The sequence below is a fragment of the Typopeltis vanoorti genome, chromosome 3 (genome assembly GCF_054136105.1).
Source record: "Typopeltis vanoorti isolate ZY-2024b chromosome 3, IOZ_Tvanoo_1.0, whole genome shotgun sequence".
NCBI classification, from domain to species: Eukaryota; Metazoa; Arthropoda; class Arachnida; order Uropygi; family Thelyphonidae; genus Typopeltis; species Typopeltis vanoorti.
This window is the reverse complement of record NC_143551.1, coordinates 28,157,041-28,180,800: the sequence shown is the minus strand read 5'-3', so window position 1 is coordinate 28,180,800 and position 23,760 is coordinate 28,157,041.

Sequence of the window (23,760 nt, the reverse complement as noted above, 5' to 3'; positions counted from 1 at the left end):
ACATCTATGCAATCCAACACCTTGTTAAATCTATACTAAACCGCATATATACTGTTGTTGTAGTTTTTGTCGTCGTCGTGTGACGTTTCCTCCAATTTTCCTCATCTAACGTTTTAGGATCGGTTGAGGTTGTACCCTCCAACAAGAGCCTTCTAAATAAAAATTTTTGATTGTAGAGTAGTGTGTGCCCACGAGTTGGTTTGCTGTTCTGAGAGGAAAAAACCGAGTTTCTTGGAAAAACAAACGGTCTACATCCGTATGAGACCACCTAAATCGCCTTTAGTCCAAAGAGACCAGATAAAAGTTCCTCATGTCATGGACAGAATCGAATCCAGGTCTTTCCGACCAAGTAAGCTACATAAACTCATATAATAAACATTATCCGTATATGAGGCAACTCCTGGTTGGATCCGATAACTATCCTGAGGATCTACTTATATCCAGCAGTAACACCTGCATCAGTTCCTCACCTCCAGCAGGAGTTGAAATGTCCAGCATTTCATTCTGAAAAGAAACCTCTACAATGACCACGTAGTTCATGAGATCCTCATTATAGATGTATTTGAGTTCCGATATTAGATATATTATCAGTGATAGGAGTGAGGACTGATGGTACAGTAAACTCTGCTATACAACAGACATTTTGTATTATGACTTAGTGAAATACCAACGTAAAGAACGGAAGCAATCTGTATTATTATCTTTTTAAATCAGGCTGCCGAATTAGACCTTAAAATAAAGCATTTTAAGCAGTTAGTTCTAATAAATTAAATCAACTTGGTTTCTTTTTTTTTCTTATCCAATAACAAGGTTTTTCACCTGAAACATTGTATAGTACCGTGTAGTAAATAAATGGGGGACTGTAGAGAGCTCCACCCAATAAGCCCTTCAGTTCCTTGAAGGTGTCAAGTAAAAATAATAAAAAGCAAAAAAAATGCAAAATTATATTTCAATAATAATAATAAAAAATAATAACATCAGTAATATTTTATGTCCATCCAACATAATTATTTACAACATTATTATAGTGTATTAATTCCCTTTATCCACCAAGGATGAAACATTGTTATAAAACAGGAGAAAATTGCTAAAACATGAACTTCTTTATTAAACCCATTGTGTTCCTTACAGATTATAGCATGATTTTCTATCCATTTCTTTATGCGATTTCTTACCAACTTCTCTAAAATCTTCACTACCACACCAGGCATATTGATAGATCGGTAGTTAGACTTATCAGTGTTTACAACACCCTTGTACAAGAACTCTCATACATTCCTTCCGTTACTGTGGTATCATTCTTCAGCTGACACTCCAGTTATACAAACATGTGATAAGCATAGCCAATTCGGCTGAACATTCCTTGAGCAAACGGAGTGATGTTCCATCTGACCCAGTAGGCAAATTCTTATACAGGTTATGCAACAGCTCTTCAAACTCATTTTACGAACATCTAACTCCTCGTCCAGTGCAGCAGTAGCACTCTGCAGCACATTACATACACCTGATGGATGTATTTTAGCAAAGTGAGCACTCAATAACTGACCAATCTCATCAGCTACAGACACTCAAGAACGATCAACATTCAATAAAATTATTCTTCCACATTCGTTCTTTCTTATAATTCTTCTGCCATGGACAATTTATTTTCCTACTCCGATTTAGCTTTGCTCAAAATTCTCGTTACTTTTCTAGCCTGAGTTTGTATATTTCATAAGTTCCTTCACTCTTATTTTGACGATATTCTTTCCACATTATCTTCTACTTGTGGATCTCTTTCTTAATATTTCTCCACATCCATTTCACTCCCTACCTATTTATTCTTCGGACACTAGGGATACATTCCGATACCGCCTCATATAAGCGCTCTTCCAAAGATTCCCATGCACTGTTGACATTTTAAACATTCAGCAACTGACACCATGGGACCAATTCTTCCAAGTTGATCATAATTTCCTGCTTTGTAGTTAAGCATGTAACCTGTTTTAATCGGAACCCCAATACAAGTAGTAATTTCCCAAGAAAGAACCGCATGACCAGAGTCACCAATTGGTCCTAAAATATCCATATTCTTGACAGAGATCCCTTCGGAAGCTATGAGCAAATCTAAAACTCTTTGACCTCTAGTTCCTTCATTCACATGCTGATTGAGAAAGTTGTCCCGCAACAATTCAATAAATTCCTAATCTTTCTTATCATGAGATTTCTCTTCTATGCAATCAATGCTTTTTGGAAATTAAAGTTGCCCATAATGATCATTCGCTTGTTACCCATAAGGCTAAATTGGCGATTCATTTCTTCGTCCCCTGCAACTCAGTCGTCAGGTCTGTAGCAACACTCCGCTGTATATTTCGTTCTGTTATCCTCCCCCTTCACACCAGATCAGATAGACTCAAACTCACCGCTACATGAGACATTGTTATTATCATTGTTTTCTTGTGTTTCTACCCTAACTGGACTTAATTCATCTGATATCATTAGTAGAACTCCTCCTCCTCCTCTTCTATCTCTTCTGTCATTCCTAAAAATGGTACACCCATTACACTCGATCCCACATACTAAAATGTGTCCCAAAATTCAAGCAAGAATTAATTTTTGATAGAAAACACACGTTTTTAATTAAAAATTGTAATTACTTATTGATTCATAAAATATACAGTATAGGGTTATGCATGGAATAGCATATCGGGTAAATGGCCTTCACGGCTTTCCTAGCACATACGCACTCTTTTGTCGAAATTTTCCATGACCGTTTTGCATAAATGTGGCTGAATTTCGTTGATACAGCGCTCATTTTCCTCCTTTAAGCCGTGGGTGATTGTGGACTTGTTGGCACAAACGTTAGACTTCAAAAAACTCCAAAGAAAAAACTCCAACGGCGTTAAGTCCCATGATCTGGACGGCCAATTCTGATCACCAAAACGGGAAATTATACGACCAGGAAATGACTCATGCAGTAATTGAATTGTTTCTCGGGCTGTATGGCATGTGGCACCGTCTTGTTGAAACCAGATGTCGTCCACATCGATATCTTGCAATTTAGGCACAAAAAACTGGATTATCATGTTGCGATAGCGAGCACCATTAACTGTTATTGCCTTACCAGCCACATTTTCGAAGAAGAATGGATCGATGATGCCTCCAGACCAAAATCCGCACCAAACAGTGACACGTTGTGGATGCATTTGTTTCTCAATAATCACTCGTGGATTTTCTGAAACCTAAATGTGAAAATTTTGTCGATTAACGAAGCCATCAAGATGAAAATGAGCCTCATCGCTGATGATGATTTTGTTCGAAAAATAAGCATCCACTTGTTGTTGTTCCATAATCCATTCAACGAACTCTCTTCACTGTGTGTGGTCAGTAGGCTTCAGTTCTTGAGTCAGTTGAACTTTGTAAGCATAAAGATGCAAATCTTTCGTGAGAATACGCTGTAGAGAGCTACTCGAAATGCCCAGTTCAAGACCACGGTGCCGATTTGATGTTCCTGGACTCTCAGCAACACTCTCACGAACTGCTTCGATGTTTTCTGTTAAACGACTTGTTGAATGACGGCCAGAGTGTATAAGATCACTAATTTATCCAGTTTCCTTGAATTGTTTAATTAATATTTTCACAATTGATGAAGTTAAATCACTATTCCGACCATATTTTGTACGAAAATTGTGAACTGTAGCTGCCAAACCTTCATTATTTTTAAAATATTGCTCAACAATGAAAATGCGTTGTTCTTTCGTGTAGCGCTCCGTTTTTAATAACCCTGAACTGTCAGCTGTCACGCTGTCTTTTTTTTTCTCGTTGGCAACATTTTACCGCACAAATGGCGCTAAATTTAAATCTTGCGTGAATTATGGGACACTCTGTATATCTAATTTTGATAGCCAGGTTTCACTAATGGCAACAATCATACGCCACATCGTGTTCAATAAAGCAGCCAACTCAACCCGTTTGTTTCTAATGCTCTTGGCATTTGTGTATATACATAATAAGTTACCTGCTAGGCCAATTCTTGTACTTAGATATGCAATCTATTTGGTCTTGTTCTAGAATTTTCTCTTTTCCCTTCCCAGACATACTTAAAAGGTCCGAATCCAAGACATATCTTTTACACTCCTTCCTCACATATATAACCATGTTCGAAGACATTCATATCCTTTTCACGTTTGAATACCATAGCTGAACTTTCACACACATTTCCCCATTCAGCCCTTGATGATCTAATTTCTCTGACTCTCTGCATTAGGTTTCTTAGTAATTTCTCCAGGCTTCTGATGCCAATTGAATTCAACTGCAGGCCATGATTCTTATACAAGTCCTATTTTGCCATCAAACACACACACCAGACATCTAAAACCTCGCATCATTATCTTCTACACAGCCTGCGCCTGAAATCATTGTCTATCATCGTCCCCCTTCTTAACTCATTAGAGTCATATCTGGATAGTAATCCTACAATTCTTATAGTCTCATATATCTTTTTCGCTTCTTCCAACAGACCTTTCATGTCTTCTCTCATACTATATTTTCAATACTTAAATGTCCGCGCGGTTAGCCTGGTGTCTTTGCGCTCCGCAACCATATGCCTCCAACAATATTTTTTTCTCCAGTTTATCTGGGGGTTTTCATCCCGCAAACAGGAAAACCGGCCCCGTGAACACACGGATCTACAAGTAGGGATCTGAAAGTAGGGTTACCATATTTCTTGAAAGCAATTTGCAACAATGACAACCATCAAAAAAAAATAAAAATAAAAATAAAATAAATCAATAAAAAACAAAAAAGGGCAAGGTTTACCATGGAATAATATAAAGGAATATGTCTGTTTAAATGAATTATAGCCAGGACTGAGGAGTGCGTATAATAATATCCTGACTATATCAGACAGTTGTAAAAAAGTAGATATGTAGATAGTAGAAAGCAGATGAATGTTATTTTTTCTTATATATATATATATATATATATATATAATATTTAGGAAGTGTTAATGTACGACCCTCAGAACTATGCGAGATATCTATTATGCTCAATGAATTTTTAATTATAATATTAAAACTGAACAGTTTTGAAATTATTGCTTATAGAATGATAATTGTAATCTGAGTTCATATTGTTCTTTTGTTAGTAATCACAGAAATATTCTACTACTTAATTGATTTTCGGGAATTTCAATTGTTTTATATAGCTTTATGCATCGATGTATCCGACGAAAACTGGAAATGCACAGCTATTCAACATATACTGAAAGATGTCTATAAAGGAAAGACAGCTATAGAAAATCATCTCTTCATATTGCATTCTGAAAATGCAGGTAATGTTGAAGTTGTAATTTGTTTATAATTAAAATATTTCCGTTTTATTTTGTAATGTATACGAGTTGTAAAATGGCTTTTCTCTTACTCAACATAAATTTTTTAAGGGAATCCAACCAATGCCGGACTGGTTGACCGAGTGGGAAGCGTATCCACTGAACAACCAACCAACAAGCAGCTGTTAAGAATTCAGCAGTGGGCTTGGAAATTTGTAATTTTCATTCTTCAGTGAGACGAAGTTCAATATCCGGTGAAACACAACATCCCTGCTTATTCAAGATGAATGAATCGACTTCAAAATGTTTTTTGTATGATCTATAAAGTATGGTTTCCGTCACTGGTGAAAAATAGATAAATACAAAAAATATTGAAAAGAAATTAAAAAAAATTGAAACAATTTTTTTTTGGAATTTTTCCAAAGAAATGTTTTGGCCCTTACCCCCCGCTTAATGCAAATCAAAATTTTAATGCGAATCACATGCGTCATAGATTTTAAACGTATAATGTGTTATTATTATTACTGTTCAGTAGATAAATATTCTGCTTGCTCCTTAAGTGATAGTAGTGTTATAAGATATATTGCTATGAGAATTTTTCTGTACAATTTACGCCTGAAGATTTAATGATGCAGTGAATAACTCTTGTTCTTTTAATGAAAAATCTTTGCACTGGCTAGAACAAATGAATCAACATTCACTTTTAAAAAAATCTAAATTATTCATTCCAAACTTCATACTACAGTAAAAATTTGATTAATCATATGTGTAATCTATGAGAAACAGCGCTTCCTGGTTAATTGTCTGGTTTTTCCCTTTCAGTCGTTTCAGACCATAGATCACTTTGTATTCATTGCCCACAAGGTATTCCTGGTGAGCCTGTTTTATAGGGTAGTTCACCATTGCTTTTCTGAACCTCCCAATTTTATTCGGACTCGGGACCGGCATATGGCTGGGAAGTATTTATGCGTGTTCATGGGCCAGTTTGCCTATTTTGCGTGACGTAAAACCCGAGTTTTCGAGTGCAAAACACCCCTAACCTCGTAGGAGACCTTTATCTGAAAGAAGGGCCAAGTAAAGGTTCTTCACGTCACTTACGGGTCTTTCCGAATAGAGGGCGTCATCTATAATGACTGAGCTACAAAAGCTCCAGTCCTGATTGGGATATGCATACATTATGCATACATGTGTATATATATATATATATACACACACACAAATACATCGAAAAAAAGTAGCATCCAATGATAGTAGTATGGCATGCACTCTGAACAAGATCAAGATCAAGATAAGATAAGGAATCGTGATGTGATTGGTTGATCATCTGAGGACGTCATTCTATGTGACGTCATTAGATTGGAATGTTTAGAATTTCCTTGGGAAAATGTGTCAGTGACGTCAGTTCTTGTGTTTTGGTTCGTGAATGGCATTGTGGGTGATGTTAAAGATAAGGATTCGTGTCGTGATTGGTGAGACAGTTTGAACAAGATCAAGATCAAGATAAGATAAGGAATCGAGTCTTGAATGTGTGTTGGTATCAGATGAAGATAAGTAACATCATTTGTTAGTTGTAAATAAGTCACGTTATTGTTTTGAATAGAAAAGGAAGATATATTAGTGGATAAAGATTCGTGTTGTGATTGGTGGGGCACTTTGAACAAATTAAAGATCAAGATAAGATAAGGAATTGTGTCGTGGATATGTGTTGTTATGAGATGAAAATAAGTGATGTTATTTGTTTCTTGTAAATAAGTGACTTTATTGTTTTGAATGGAAAAGGAAGATATTAATGAATAAGGATTCGTGGTGTGACTGGTGGCATACTATGAACAAAATAGGGGTAGGGTGAATGGGGAAACAACGTCCGTGACGTGGATGTGTGTGTGTTGTTATGAGTTGTAGATAAGTAAATGATTTGTGTATGGCATTATGTGTGATGGATAGTGATAAGATAGAGTTTGGAATGTTTGGAATTTCGTTGGGGGCCTCCGTTCAGTCAGTGACATTACCTGGAGTGTTTAGTTCGTGTCGACATTGTGGGTGTTTTAGAGAGAAGGAATTGTTACGTTGTGTGTTTGGATATTTCTGGGGAACATATGTTTCTGTGATATCACATGTTGTTTTGGTTTGCCTATGGAATTGTGAGCGATTTTTTTGAGATAACTTATCTTGGAATTTCCCAAGGTGACAAACATAGATGGCATAACTAATTGCCATTTGAATAATTAATTATATGCTGGTGTCCCCTCAAACACACACTGTTTTTTCATAATTCATCCATATTTTATTCTATATTCATATTATGATTCATAATTTGTCTAAAATTTAAGGTCTTAAATTTTAGACAAATCAAAATATTCGATTTTGATTTGTCTAAAATTTAAGACCTTAAAGTTCAATAAATAAATAAACTGCGTGTGAATTCACTGTGATTTCAAAAGTTATCTTACTTAAATATGCATAACACATCAACGACAGCATTTTTTCATTTAAGTTTACACATTTTATTTCACAGATATTATTTACAATGTAATATGCAAAAATAGGAATTTGCATATATCACCACTGTCTGTGGTGTTTTTCTTGTCGTAACGTTTCTCTGATGAGATATGTGCGATTGACTGATACTGATACTACTTTCCATACAAATATATAAATATCGCAGGACAAAAATAGCAGTAGTATAAATACACTCATTTGACGTTTTCGCGATGGTTGTTGATTTTCACCTGCAAAAAAAAAATCTTATTGCTAGTGATGGAAACGTTTTAGTAATCCTAAATAATATTACAGTAAAACTATTATAGTAATCCTAACTACTGTATTAGGATTACTATAATCCTAATACAGTAGTTAGTTTTCGAAGTATCAAAGCTTTACAGAAACATACAAATTTGCCACATGAAAGCGTGAAAAGTTGGTTAGCAACACAGCCTACTTATGTCAGATATAAACCCATTAGAAGAAAGCTTAACCACAATCTAATCAAAGTCCCGACACTTTTACACACTTTTCAATGTGAATTGGCAAATATATCATCCCATGCTAAAGAGGATTGGGTCATTTGTTTCCTTCTTGTGTGCATTGAGTTTTTATTCCGATTTGCGTGGGTTCGAACCCTGAATAAGTAATCAGCAGACGCTGTTGTTAATGCTTTCGAGTCTATTTTTAAAGAAGTGCCATGTTACATAAATGACATGGTTCTCAGATCAAAGAAAAGAGTTTTACAACAAAAAAGTTCGTGCATTGTTTAAGAATCATAATATTCATTTCTACACGACCATGAGCGAAATGAAAGCACCCATTGTAGAAAGATTTATCAGAACATTGAAAGCAAAGATCTACAAATGGATGACGTATAATTAAAGTAAACGTTATACGAAAGGTTTGCCGACCCTTGTACATACTTATAACCTTACATCACACTATCGGTATCGCTCCTTCGGAAGTTAGCCATCACAACAAGGATCGTGTTTGGAAATATTTGTACGGAACCCAAGAGGAGACTACCAAACCAAAATTTCGCAATGTTGATAGCGTTGTTTTAAGTAATAATACCCACAAATTTAGAAAAGAGTTTGGGGATAACTGGACACGAGAATTGTTCACTATTTCTCAGGTTATTAATAGAAACTCTGTAGTATATATAGAGTTCGCGGTCAGAACGGAGAGATAGTGGACGGAACATTCTATAAACCTCAACTGCAAAAGGCTGATGAACTTCTGGAAGACGATTATCTAATCGAACAAGTACTCAACAGCGCAGACAGAAAGGAAAGTTTCAGTATTTTGTTAATTGGCGCGGATACTCCTTATCGTATAATTCTTTGGTTCGTAGTGAAGATGTTTTACTTAACCCTTCCCAGTAACGCCAGTATGAAAGTGTTTCCTACTAACACGCAAACGAAATTTGAAGTGTAATTACCACACGCGTTCAAACTTAAAGGTAAATGAGAAGTTGCTCTTGCCAAACTTCTTCTTACGGAAGAATTTAATAACATCGATTCCGGTTACGATGAGTTTCATATGATACGTGGGGTTGGAAGAGGAGGAGGAGTCAACACTATCGACAACAACAACATCACAGGAAATCAAGTTTTCGAAAAGTCTAAAGAAGGATTTTACACAGTGTACAAGATTCCCCATGCCAGTTACAATTCACCCTCTGAACCTCTTCAAGCAGTGTTTGATGTGAGTTCTGTGATTACTAGAAAAAAGAACCCAAACAACACATTTTTTCTCTGCCAGTCCCAAAAGATTACAATCAGTTGTTTCCCAAGCTTTTAATCAGATTGGTGTTAAACTGAAAGATACAATCACTGACAAATATCCAGTTGATATAAAAAGCAGCATATTTTTGTTATTCTGATTTAATCGAAGAACCGATAGTTGGTGATACATGTGCACCATTGTTAGGAGTTATTCAGTGCACCACGAAGTGTTCCTTCATTTTTGCTCACCCTGATTATTATCCGTTACGAAAATAGTAATTACAAATTACTATTGTAATTTAAGAATAGTTAAATTATACTTCCGACAAATGAAGGATGACAGATATTACACACTGCAGGCAGGTGGGGCTCAAGTATTTACGGGGTCCCCCAATACAGCGCGGGTACGGATTGGGTACCATTTTCATGTGAGTTTTAAAAGTCGTAAATTGTGAGTTTTCATGCAGGTTTTAAAAGTCCACTTTTAAAACCTGCAACAACTCAATTTCTTGGTCGTCAATTCTTAAAAGCCGGTCAGCATATGATAGGAGATATATTGGAAGCGGCATTTGTGCCCCGAGCCTTGATAAACAGAGCACCAGAAGTTGGGAAAACGTTTGTGAAAAAGCTCCGAGCAGATTACTTCAGAGTGGTCAAGGAAGTAAGCAGAAGAAGAAAACGAATATTAAAATATTCGAATATTAAAATATTCGAATATTAAAATATATTAAAAATCGCAAGCGAGATGACATTTTTTTGCTGAGGATATGATGTTAGAGTTAGATCTTTTTTCCCACCCTGGTGTCAATTTGTGTGTGGAACGGAGTTGTTATGTCACCTACCAACTAATATCCAGTACTGACAGTATAGGTCCAGGGGAATTTTGCATACCAGGTGCATCTGAAGAATACTTGGATTTGGGAAAATCATACCTACGCATTCGTGTGTGCATCACTGATAATGATAGTAAACCTATTGAAGATTATTTAGTTGGTGTCGAGAAAAAATGTTTCCATCCCCTGATCAGTCAAATTGCCTTTTTTCTCCAAGATAAATTAGTGAATTTGGCATCAGATACGTATGCTTATAGCGCTCATATTGAAAACCTCATATTGAAAATTTTGTTTGACAGAGATGCTAAAATCAGTCAACTGACAAATGAACTATTTGTTAAAGATGACGTGGCTGATGTTATTGATATGTTTACCAAAAGTGAATGTGGGATGCGTAGACAACAAGCTCGAATTAAACAATCGATAACTGTCGAGATTCTGGGGCAAATACATGCTGATATCTTGCATCAAGTCCGGTACTTGATCAACAAAGTTTCTGTTCTTGTTACTATGGTTCGCAGTTCTCCCGAAGTTTGTTTACTGACTGCAAATCCTGATGCTAAGGCTAAAGTGCAAATTGAAGAGGCTACGCTTTTTGTTCGAAAAGTCAAAATAAACTCAAAGATTCAGCTGGCTCACTTGTCCATGTGAGACAACTCAAACATGGTATATCCAATCAATCGAGTGCAAGTGTTTTATTTTTCGATTCCCAAGGGTATGTTAGATGCCACACGAGACAATCTGTAGCTAGGTGAAATACTATCTAGTGTAATTATTGACTGGTCGCTATGGATGGATTTAATGGCACTTTCAACAGAAATCCATTTAAATTTCATTATTTCAATCTGAATTTTTTTCTGGTGACAGCTGATGGTATTCAGCATCCCTCGAAACCTTTGACTCCGAACTTCAAAGAAAGGCATTACAGCTGATGTTACATGTCACTGTTCACATCGCCAGGCAAATGGAACAGAGACTGTGGTAATGACATTTCTTATGGGAATACGTTAAGGGAAGCGTTCTCAATGGGTTTGACTTATCACAAGATCAAAATACCGTTGCCCTCCCAATTTCAACCTGTTAAGAAGAGGAAGTGTACGCCTCGAAGTTAAATTTGCTCAACCTCTTCCTGAAAACATCACAGTGGTTCTTCAGGCAGGATTTGAGTAAACGTTATCCGTAACAAGGGATCGTTCTGTGTTACTGCACTATGAACACTGAACAATTAGTAAGCATACTAGAGTTAGAACCCACCACAATAAAAGCAGGTTTAGTAGTTTTTGTTCATGATGAATTGCCACAACATCTGATAAGACAGCGACATTTGATGATCGTCATGAACACAGATCCGACCTGGTTGCCAGGACAACATTGGCAATGTATCTATATCAAAGACAAACATGGTGATTTTTTCGATAACTTCGGTCGTCCACCCGAAAACGATATGTTTAACTTTCTGAATATCAATACTAATATATGACATTATAATAGTGTACCTGTACAAGCTAATAATTCTCTCACACGTGGTTTGCTCTGTGTATATTTTTTAATATTGAGATGTCATGATCCTGATATGCAAAATATTATTAGCAAATGTTATTCTAAAGATTTGTGGTTAAATGCTATTGTAGTCACTTATGCTGCTAGATTATTTACTTAAAAATAAAAATAATTTAAAACAAAATGTTTTTTTCACTTACCATTTTTTCCACACCAGTTTATTATTCTCACGCAGCTTTCGGGGAGATAAAAAGACGAAGTTGCTATTGCTTCTTCGAGCTCTCCTGCTGGCGGGGAGTAGACTGGAAGCAATTTCTTCACCGGGACTGGGTGATGTTGATGGTTGACGGGAATGGTTCTGGGTATTCGGTTTGTGCAGTGTAGGTTCAGGATGTGACAGACTATGTTCCTGTTGCTCTCCTTATGTATGAGCCAATTTGTTTTTCAAACCAAAATACTTTTGCAGAACATTTAAATATGCTTTTACTTTTTCATCTGCATTTTTATTTCTTATTTTTAAAATGGCACTCATTTCATCATCATTTCAGTGTGTACAGTTCACGTTCCTCTGGTGATTGGAGGAGTGTATATTTTTAAAAACATATGATTCATTTTCTAATAAGTGAACTCAATAAAGGAACAATGATACTGCCTAATAATGGGAGCAGTGCTCCCCCGTGCTGTAAAACCAGTTATCTTCTAGTAATGAAGGGAAGCGAATTGTTGCTTAGTGCTCTTAAAACAATTTTTTTCCTTCATAGGGGTGACTTCTGTTGATATTTTTAGTGGAATATTTTTAGATAAAACATTTTTGCAGATTTCACAGAGTGTGGTGATTTGACTGGAGGTGTAGTGTTTTAAAGCATCATTTGCTTTCTTGGGAGATGAATGAGATAAGTACTTGTTGAGATATTGATAGCAGTTGAGTCTATCAGCCATTCAGTGATAAACACTGTGTTGGGTTCTTCTCCTGGCAAACTCCGTAACCTTAAGTGTAAAATATCAGGTGATTCCTGTCTAAAGTCTAAAATTAAATATAAGAGGGGTTACCTTGTTACATCTTTATAAATCTGAACTAATACGTTCCTTTGTCCTGAAAATAATTGGGAAGCTAAATGAGAAAACTGTAAAGAGTCTCGGGGATTTTAAAAAGCAATAGCATAATAGCTATTGAGAGAAATTTTCCAAAAATGTGTTCCTTTACAGAATTAATTTTGTCTCAGAAGAATGACACTGAGGTTATGGTGATGTGAACCTTTTATGAAAACAAAAGCTATTTCCGTGCTGTCCTTAGCCTGGTGAATCAAATCATCGATTATGAGCAAATTTCTCACATTAGAATCAAATTCAGGTTACTTCAAACCATTTACGACTTCTATGTTGATAAATTTTTTTAAAGCATTCCTGATTTTCACTGTAACAGTAAACTATTCGCTCTGGTGGTGGTTTGATTAGTTGATTACAATGTTCTATGAGAGACAAAACAAATGTTGTTTTTCCTGACAGTAGCTCCAGAAATAATGCATGTAAATGAAGATATGAACTTAACGAAAATGATATAACTAGACTTTGATTATTTTATATAATCAGAGATCATGTAAAAACATAAATACTTGTTTTTAATATAAAAAAAATATCCCTATGAAGATTTTTTTTTTATCACAGTCACCATGTAACCATACCAAGACGAATTTTTCTTTTTAAATTCTAAGAAAAAAACAAGCTATTATGAAATAATAGTAACAATAACAGTGACGTGAAAACTACACAAGAGAAGGGCGACACTTCCAATTATCGTGAAGGGAAACAATCATGGATTTTTACCTACCAGGTAGAATGTTGTTTAATTTTCTGTTCAATAGATGGCATCTTTTGCTTATGGGATATGTGAGTGTAAGGAATTACCCTTTAAAATACCCATAGGGAAAAGTGCATGTTTCTGTTGACACTATGCGTTCGCAAAAGTGTATCCAAATCTTTTTGTTAAGGAGGGTCATTTTGAGTTGACAGCTCATTTGTCTCTATGGACAGAAAATGGTACAGGAATTTCGGATGTTTTTGGCTCACCCCTTACTGCTGCTATCATAGATTCCAGATTAATATCAGTGGCCGAGCGAGAATTTTAAGCAATGCCTCTGCATTTGGTCACAATCGTACCCCCCCCCCAACACACATTCTGTAGGAATAAGATTTGGGGCCTCTGGTAAAAAACTCAACTAAAAAATCACCATCGAGTTTGTCACCTAGCTCACCAAGGTACCAGTGGATGGTGAGTATTCACCCAGTTATTCACTGAAAATGAAAGAATCGGTATCTATATACAAAAGCCATCTTTGCAAAGGTTCCATGACCTCATTAACTTTATCCTACCATAGGCAGCTAGAAATGAGGAGATGACAGCATTCCCTTTCCTATTTTCAGGCTCAGTGACCAACAAAAGGAGAGTAGGCAATCATCATCTGCTCTTTTGAAACTAACCTGGTATCTTGGATACTTTACTGTTATCTAAAAAAAGTTCTATAAGGTCTTGATAAGAGGAAATCGCATGGATCCGAGTTCTTAACATTCTCATGCCAAGCCTTCTCCATATAGAATTCAAACAAATCTTAGCAAGCAAATGTTTACCACGGTTTTTAATTATGTGTTCACTATTTAGCATAATAACTTCCTTAGCAAAACCACATCCAGATAAGACTGTCAGTTTTTACCATCATGCCATCCTGATGCTTCCTATTTCAGCTTCAGAAAGGTATCAATGTAGAGAGTAAAGACGTTTTCTCCATCTACAAATTTTTGAGAAAAATGCCACACCTCGTAATATTATAGAATTATAATATTACGAGGTGTGGAGAATTTTATAGAATTTTACACCTCGTAAAATTGTATAACTTTATAACTACGAACACGAGCTAAATCTAATTCTGGAGTGCAACAAAAGCCTGTAAAAGATCGATCCGTATGAGAACAAAATGGGGCCATTTCGGAAGCACATATCCCACAAAGGGGAAAGATTAATTTTTAAATTTATTGTAATGGGCAAAACCATTAAAAAGAGATCGGCAAGTGCTTCCACTTTTGAATCGCAAATACTAAAGTATACCCCAGGAGAATAGACGAAATTATCGAGAATAACTTCGGGATGTTCATTAGGAAATATATAGTATCTCATTATCCATGGATAAAGGCTCCCGAAGTCCAAATAGGGAATTACTACCCCTTCTGACTGATTTTTGTGATACATTTTGTAGCAGTCAGTTCTACCACCATACTGAGCATACATGGTAAAATGGAATCTGGAATTTTAAGAGCAGCAATAAAGTTTTTCATGGCTGTGTTTTCTGAAATTTCTCTATTAAATTGGCATTCCCAATTGAGATCACATCGAATCCTTTGCTACAAAAATAGTTTTCCCGATCCTTCATTTGCTCCAAAAGGGTTATAATGGTTGTGTTTCTGTATGGCTGGTAAGTATTTGATCTATAACCTTCTTGACATCCATGTTGGAAGCATCTGTAGAATTCATATAAAAAGCTTCCACATTTCCCATCAACAAAATAAGGTCCGATTCGGACTCCCCCGCCACAGAATATGCATGTTGTATGATTATGTTGTTTTGTTGTTCTTGCCATTTTAGCCAAGCCAAAGCCTTTCAACTTTGCACATTTGCCCTTATGTAACCCAGAGCAGGAAGTATAACCAAAGTCTTAGGTTTCGAAAAGTTTTGGAGAAATACCCTAAAACATACTCCTGTAATTGTAATGTCATTGAGAAAGGGATCAATCTGGGTGAGCTGTATGAAGAGAGTGCAAAACGCATTGGAGCTATCACACAAAACGGGCATGTCATTTTTTCTATAAGCTAAAAGTTCCACTTTCAGACAGTATTCACTGTCTAGGCGATTTTCGTGTAGACAGTGTTCGTCTAGATTAAACATATTTGGTCATTTGCTAATTACACTTACAAATTATTGTTTTAATACTGACCATTTACAAACAACTTACATCATAGTCTACCAGTTTCACTAACAAACTGTCTAACTTATTCAAGCGTTTATGGAAAAACATAAAATCTAGTAAATGCAAACTGAAAGGAACATGAAAACATTGAAAACAAACTAGTAGCTAAGGTTATACATTCCCATGAACAGAGACTGAAAGGATATATTTCCTATTCATTATTACGCATGCGCGTTTGTTGTAAACGTGTAATGTGATTACTGGCTAGCTGTAGTTGAGATGGTTTTAGAGAGAGGATCAGGTTTTTCCACAAACTGTTTAGAATGGTATCCTGATTTTTGTTGAGGTTTCCACCGGTTATTAACACTATTGTGGCTTCCTTGAATAAACGATGTCCCTAGACATCATCCAGATATGGCATGGAGCTGTTTTGCCTTTGCCACTCTATGGCAAAGACAAAATGTGGTTAGACATATAGAAATGATGTGCTAAGCAAGAAGAGATACTTCTGTTATGGTTTACATCACCAAAATGTTCTTTTTGTCTGATATCTAAACTTTGTGAAATTTGTCCGATGTAGGCAAGACCACAGGAGCAAGGAATGTAATATTCTCCTGGATATTTGTAGAATGTCACCTTATCTTTTGAGGATCCTAAAAACACAACCTGAGCATTATCCACATGTTGAAAAATAGGGCCAGAAAGTTTATATTAGAAGTGAGAGTTCAGAACAGACTGAACTCTCACTAATATCCAGCACATTATCACAAAATGGATATCCTCCAAATATCATCAAAAATATCTATACAGTGACAACCCTAGACAAGAAGAATCAACACATTTCTTCTGTAGTGATTCCAACACATTTCTTCTGTAATGACACTATTTGATTGTTTCTTCATCAAGATGTCTAAAAAATGCAGTTGGCTGTTGTTTTCCACTTCTACAGGAATTTTATCTTGTTATGTTTGATTTAATTTTATTCACAAACGATTTTATGTATTCTAAGTTGTCTTGCTGTATAATGAAAATATCATCAACATATCTCCACCATATAGATGGTCTTGGGGGGATTGTGGAGAGAATTTCTTTTTTCAAGTTTTTGCATGAAACGTTCTGTGTACCAACAACAATGTACCACTATATATGCCAACAATTAGGCCTTCTAATTTTTGGTATATAGTGCTATTAACTTTGAAGAAATTAGACTGAAGGCATTGTCTAAACATCTGTGTGATGTCTAGAGGAAAGAGGTCTTGGATGATGTTTATTAACTCTTCTACTTGTACATTGGTGAAAAGGGATACAACATCTAGATTGCTAGCATTTCTATTGGTGCAATCTTAATGGCTTGGGGTTTATTTACAAAAGGCTGACAATTCTTGTTATAGGATTCTGTTGATCTTATTTTATTCTTTAATAAGTTTGCAAGATGCTTTGCCAAAAGGTAAGTTGGGGATGATCTTCCATCAACGATTGGAAGGAGAGGTATATACTTTTTATGTATTTTAGGTATCCCATATATTCTACGAGTAATGGGATGTGAGGATTTTAGTGTTCTGTTCACTTCTTCTGGCCAAATGTTACAATTTCTGATTAGTTGGTTTGTTTCATTACCCTAGACCATCTATTTGGTGGAGATACGTTGATGATATTTTCATTATATGGCAAGACATCTAGATAAAGAAACAATCAAATAGTGTCAAATTATCTATTTACAGAAAGCCTACAGACACTGGAAGACATCTTCATTATACTTCAAACCACCACAAGAAACACAACCTGAGCATTATCCACATGTTGAAAAATAGGGCCAGAAAGTTTATATCAGAAGTGACAGTTCAGAACAGACTGAACCCTCACTAATAGCCAACACATCATCACAAAATGGATATCCTCCAAACATCATCAAATATATCTATATGGTGACAACACTAGGAAAGAAGAATCAACACATTTCTAAAGTAGTGATCCCGTTTATCAAGTGAATTTCTTACCATATAGCCAGAATACTAAGAGCCTACAACAGAGTGGTATTCAAACCAACCACCAGCATCAGACAGTTTTTACAATCCCCAAAAATAAGTTGCCATTCTACAAATATTCAGGAGTATATTACATTCCTTGCTCCTGTGGTCTTGCCTACATCGGACAAACTTCACGGAGTTTAGAAATCAGACATAAAGAATATGTTGGTGATGTAAACCACAACAGAAGTATCTCTTCCGGCTTAGCACATCATTTCTGTACGTTGAACCACATGATAGAGTGGCAAAATAACCCCATGCCATATCTGGATGACGATTACATACATCGTTTATTCAAATAAGCCACAATAGTCTTAATAATGAGCAGAAACCTCAACAGAAACCAGGGTACCATTCTATACAGTTCATGGAAAAACCTGATCCTCTCTCTAAATCCATCTCAACTATAGCTAACCACTAATCACGTTACACATTACAACAAACAAGCACGCATGATAATGAATAAAACCAATAACTCCTTTCAGTCTCTGTCATGCAAACATGTAACTTTAGCTACTAGTTTGTTTACAACGTTTTTATGTTCCTTTCAATTTGCATTTACTAGTTTTTATGTTTTTCCGTAAAGGTTTGAAAAACTAGTCAGTTTTCTAGCAATACTGGTAGGCTATAATATAAGATGTTTGTAAATGGTCAGTATTGAAACAATAGTTTGTGTTTTGTGTTTGTCTAGTTCAAGTACAGGTTTCTTTTTTCATAAATTCCGGCTGGAGTTATGATTTTTAGGGGATGACTCCGCGATGATCCAGAGAATCTGATGTGTGAAACCTATGAGAAAAGAAACCTTTACGAACTTCTGGGAGATTGAACATGGGTGGTGGTTTCCTTAGCAGGGCACTAATGTAGGAAAAACTATCAAGAAATATGATGTTTAATGGGTCATAATAGATAGCAAGTGTCTTCGATCCATCAAACACTACACAGGATTGGAAAGTTTTGGGAAAAAGATATTTGAAAATAAAGTACCTGTCAAAACCATGAAAATTATGTGCAATCACACAGATATTTTTGTATTTTGGTTTGACTGTCCAAAGGATCCTACCAACTTGTTCCCATTTCATGATATTCTTGACAGAAAACAACTCATTTAGAAACTGACCCACTCAGTTTTCACTCCATATCTCGCATTTTTCATTACCAAAATCAGCTTATTGGAACATGATGATGATTTTTAGGAATAGTTTCTGTGTCAAAAAAATCACAGAAAGCTGCTTATTTGACACCTCCGATTTTTGAATAAAACATCTGCTTTGGGTGTTATGATTTGCAGTGGTGGCAGTGATATAATCAGGTGGACAGACATAATATAATCAGTCAAGTGTCAAGCAATAGATTTTTCTATGGCAACAATTGACTGAATTTGCACAAACAAAATAATATTTGTTCAAAACACCCAGCTCTGTTAGGGGGTGCCTCTTATTGCCCCAGTTGTTTGAAAACATTCATGAACTCTACCAAATTCCAAATGCATTGATGTACAAACATATGCATCCGTTGTCACCCAAACGCCAATCATAGTGTACAGAACCTTCTTTTGTGTGAGTCATGCAATAGATTTTTCTATGGCAACGATTGCCTGAATTTACGCATACAAAATAATATTTGTTCAAAACACCATCGTTGCAGACAGTGTTATGCTACTTTTTCTGTAGAGAAAGTCCTGGTGTTGTATCACCTTACCCCAGTGCTGAAGATACTTTCAGGTGCAAACTTTGTTTGTTCATACTTGGATAAAGGATTAAACTAAATTTATTATAAAATAAATCAATGTTACTCATCTTAAAGTGTTTTTGCAATTTCGAAACTTGGCGATGCTTTCACCAACACAATTTTACTTAATTAACCACCCTCAATATCTTTTAATAATCACCAAGCAAAATAAATAAATAAATAAATAAATAAATATATATATATATATATATATATATATATATATATATATATATATATATATATATATATATATATATATATAATGATTTATGGGATTTCACTTAACACAAAACAGATTGAAAATCATAAACATGATGTTTAATTTTCCATTGCAAAACTACATGATAACCTTATATTAAAACGTAGACAAAATACGCTTATTAAAACGTAGACAAAATATGCTTATTAAAACTTAAACAAATTCAGTAATCTAATCATTAAAAATATCAACTAATATTAATATTTTCAATGACATTGACATGATCAAAACATTAACTTACATTTCTTCCAGAATAACTCATCTTGTAACTATGAAATTCTGACTGCATATAGATATTCCAGATAATTGGAAAATCTCTGAACCCATTTCTGTCTAATTATAAAAAGTCAGACCCAATGGGAAACCAATAACGAGAACACATGACATAGAATTACTTAGCTCTCAGCGATCACATGAGGTTAAATTCCAAACCTTTGGTACCAAAAACTAGTGTAAACAATTCATGTATCACCTCGCAAACATTTAGTCACATCAAAAATAGTGAGAAACACAAAACCCTCGGAAAATTTTACCTTTGAAGAAGAATGCATTACATTTGTGAAAGGAAGTGATTAATGATTTACAAATGTCTAAAATAATGTTCCCATAGTATCTGAAAGAGAGAGAAAACCAAATGACCAGAAATGAGTCAGGCATCTTCAAGATAAATGAACACCAGTGAAAATGCCCTGAAAATTTCACAAGTAGGGTCCACAAAAAGCAAAGGAAATGACATGGTTTAATATAATTCACATCAAAATCTGCAGTGTAGGGGAAAATAAATTCACATAATTTATTTATTGATTGGAATTATATCTAATGTTTTTTTTAAAGAAAAGTTCATGTGTTGTAGAGATTTGGGAATCCCATTAAGTTAAAAAAATATTTCACTTGTCAAAATTCCATACTCTAACAATACCCTGAATTCCAAAGATGAAGTAATATATACCCTCATCTCAATGGCGTTTAGACTTCAACTTTATGATGTCATTTGGATAGAACCCTTGGGAAAACATAGTATGAGACATGGTGCGAAAGAAATGAATGATATGTACAGTATCTAGAAGGAAAAACGAGTCAACTGCATTTTCAGACCTTATGTTTGTGTTTTGTGCTGTGAATATATGTTAAAAATCAACAATTAGAATATTCAGAAAACCTAGATAGTGCCAAGTTGTCCCATTCTTTTTTTTAACTTAAACATAACAAGTGATATTTGTAATTTCAATAACACTAATCGTATGTTTTGGTAAGCACAATCCTAATACTGAATAATTTTTTTCAGAAGAATAATCATAGGGTACATATTAGAGTATCACCATGGATACATTAGTGCCTTTTCATGTCTCATGTGTATGTGTGTTTGTGGGGACACCACCATATAATTAAGTTATTCAAAGAAGCCTAAACAACGCTGACATCATGACTCTACTCTGAGAATTCCCAGTCTTTAGAATATGAAAATAGAATAAAATACATATGAGCTATGGGAAAAAATGTGTGTGTTTGAGTGACACCAGCATATAATTAAATTATTCAGAAAGGTCTAAACGCTGCTGCCACTAGACTATTATACTCTAAGAAATCCCATAGCCTTTTAACAGGAAAGAAATACCACAAAATGTATTGGAAAATTAGTAATGCCATCTATAGCCAACCAAACAAAAAACTTGATGACAATGATGGATGTTTGACACCCTGGGAAATTCCAAGATATCATATCTCAAAAACATTATCCACAATTCCAAAGGCAAATCAAAACAACACATGTTAGCATTGAGACATATGTTCCCCAGAAATTTCCAAACACATAACATAACATTCCTTATCTTTAAATCACCCACAATGCCTGCGAACCAAACACACCACGTGATGTCTCTGACTGAACGGATGCCCCAAACGAAATTTCAAACATTCCAAACTTTATCTTATATTATCTATCAGCCAAAAAGCCATACGAAAACCATTTACTTATCTACAACGCATAACAAAACATATCCATGATGCAGATGTTGGTTCGCCATTCACCCTACCCGTACTTTGTTCATAATATCCCACCAATTCTGCCACGAATCCTTATCCACTAATATCTTCCTTTTCCATTCAAAACAATAATGTCACTTATATACAACTAATAGTATCACTCATTTACAACTAACAAATAACTTCACTTATCTTCATCTGATAACAACCCACATCCACAACACGATACCTTATCTTGATCTTGTTCAAATTTCCCCATCAATCAAGACAAGAATCCTTATCTCAAACATCACCAACAATGCATTATATGAACTAAAACACAAGAACTGACGTCACTGACACATATACCCCAGGGAAATTCCAAATATTTCAATCTCATGACGCCACATACAATGACGTCATCAGATGAATAATCAATCACGTCATGATTCCTTATCTTATCTTGATCTTGATCTTGTGCAGAGGGCATCCCATACTACTAATGATACATTTTTCGAAAAAAGAAATAAAAGATTTGTTTAAAAATATACTAGAAACCGTTATCTAAAATCAATAATATACGAGATTATCTTGAACAGATAATCATCATATCCATAGAGAATTGAATATTATTTGATTGCTGTTTTATTTTTAATATATAATTGAGTTGATTTCACTTTTTACTCTTAAAAGTATTATACTGAATATTTCTGGACATAAATAAGTATAATGTTTGAATTGCTTCTTTATTTGATTTAGAACTACCTCTTTTATGCTCTTATGTATACTAAAGAAACTATCTTTGTTGAAATTGATGTATTCGTTATATTGTTTTTTAGTTTTTTTACCAAGAGCAATAATCTAGATGCACATAATGAGCTAAGAAATAAAATATGTAATATGGTTTATTTATTGCACATATACATATATATATATATATATATATATATATATATATATATATATGTATATATATATATATATATATATATATACAGGGTGTTCGGGATAAATTTGACATATTTATAATTAATTATATTTTTCCGTAAGTTACATGTATTAACACACACTTCTCTTCATTTAAAAGTTTGGACCCTTCTTCATTCATATACAAGATGTCAGAAAGGATGGATAGCTGGAACCCACCTGAATCATGGAAGAGAATAACTTGTATCATGATGATTCGTGCCCGCCATCAAAATAAGGATATTACGACTGCTGCCCAATGCTCCCTGAATACAGTAAAAACAATCAGGCATGAACTAGAGACTTGCAATGGTGACTACGAGGATGTAGCAAGAAGAAAGATCCCTAGCAGACGATCTGATTGCGTTCGTACAGCAGAATTACTCGCAAATCTGCAGGAACAGGTGTTGAAGAACCCTGGCATTGGAATTCGGGCTTTGTTCGTGGAGTTGCTAACTGTAGTCAAGCCCTGGATAACAAGGGTAGCCAATGGTAGGCCGTATGTATGGCAGCAGGATTCGGCCCCTTGCCACACCTCTGAGAAAAGTCAAAAATGGTTGTCTGAAAATTTCTACGACTTCACCAGTCCAAATGTTTGGCCTCCAAACTCCCCAGACCTTAACCCCATGGATTATTTTGTATGGGGCGCAGTTGAAAAAGACACCAATCGCACTTCCAGTAATACAAAAGCCCAGTTAATGGATAAAATTAAAACAGTTTTTGCAGCCCTTCCCAGGTTGACTGTAGCATCAGCTTGTTCGAGGTTCCGAAGCAGAATTGAAGCTGTGATCGATGCTAATGGTGGTTATTTTGAGTAAATCTTGTTGATAGTATTGTAATTAACTCTGCCTGTAATGTTTTTTTGTCAATTCATTAAATTTAATAGATACAAAGAAGATTTTCTTTTTCCTTACGAAACTGTCAAATTTATCCCGAACACCCTGTATATATATATATATATATATATATATATATATATGAGTATGTATATACAGTATATATATATA